Genomic DNA, 1,513 nt, shown 5'->3' with positions numbered 1-1,513 from the left:
TTTATTTATTTATTTATTTATTCATTTGTTTATTTAGGCTTGAATTTTACACAGAGGATTTATATTTAGATACTAGCTATATATACTAAGTATATGATATACATAGGTATTAGCATACTGTGCAATTAAACTTCTGTGATATCATGTGGTTCTAGATTATTTTTAGAAAGGAGTAGTAGACAGGAGAGAAGAAGTAGATAATAGTAGCATAACTCCTTTTCCTGGTGGACATGGGACAGGGGTGGTGATATTCAATTTAAGCTATAGATTAAAGTTTGGGAAGAGAAGGGTTGAATTTTCCAAATGTTCTTCCAACAGGGATCAGAAAAGAAAACAGACTGAGTCTTCTGTTGTTTGGCAAAATCTCACTCAGACATTTCTAGACTTTAACAAACATGGTCTTCCTGGCCACTAAGAGGTGTAAACTAGAATCATCTAGATTAATAGATTCTGATTTTAAAAAACAAAAATCACTTCTAACAATGTCCTTCCAATTTTAAAACATCGAATCCCAAGAGGTCAGCAGATATTGAAGAGTATCTGGTGCTTTCTTCTTGTTCATGTCTCAGAAAGAAGCTGTTACAAAAGAACTGCTATGAACCAAAGCAGAGGTGTTGGCCATGCAACCCCCCCCCCAACCGAAAGCTGGTGACATGTATGGTGCTGAACTCTACATTCAGAAGAACTTTTGTTTGAAAAAAGCAAAAACAAAAAATGATCATTAGTTTGACAAGAAAAAATATATACTCAGCATTTTTAAAGATAACTTTGGTGCTCTTTGGTGCATTTGCAGAGATATGAGCAACTGAAATGAAGACAAAATCAAAATAAAACCTGCTTAATATTTGTTCACATTGTCTTTGAAGCTCTCTAAAATTTATTTGAATGCTATAGCTTGAAGAAAAGGGTTAGCATGGTGGCTGTCCTATACATGTGTAATGATCTTAAGATGAACCCTTATGTCCTAACTCATCCCATGCACCACTAATTTATGGGGATTTGATTTAGGTGGAATGTTTCCATAAACCATATTTGTCATATTTTTGGGGGGTTGGGAAAAACAATGGTGAAGGCTAAAAATAGTCATGATTAAGTCAAGGGTAAGCTGGCTGTGGTGGAGTGAAATGTGGGGTGAGAATGAGACCATGCCCAGGAGATATCTAGATAAAGTTGACATGACCTTCAGCCTAGTTGGGCTCATCACCTAGTTAAGAAATAGGCTCAGAAATAAAAATCATTTCAAAAGAGCTCTACAGAGGTGTGTAAAAGCCAGGGCTAGCCCAATGAAAATGGAACCAAATAGAACTAAAGCAATTTCATCTTACTCTCAGAACCTAGAGAAATTTAAAGGAGAAATTAAAGAGTTAAATACCATATTTGAACAATTCTTTTAGCTCATAGTTATCTGATCTTTGTGGTGAAAATCAAGGAGGACTCTATTTTCTAGTTGCATGGCAGCCATAACATGCTGAGGTGAATAAAGCATATTGGTCCAGTGTGATGACACTGATGT

Source organism: Otolemur garnettii, unplaced genomic scaffold, assembly GCF_000181295.1.
Source record: "Otolemur garnettii isolate 467f Iridium unplaced genomic scaffold, OtoGar3 scaffold00013, whole genome shotgun sequence".
In the NCBI taxonomy this organism is placed as follows: domain Eukaryota; kingdom Metazoa; phylum Chordata; class Mammalia; order Primates; family Galagidae; genus Otolemur; species Otolemur garnettii.
The sequence above is the reverse complement of the archived record's forward strand: the minus strand, read 5'-3'. Positions refer to the sequence as shown.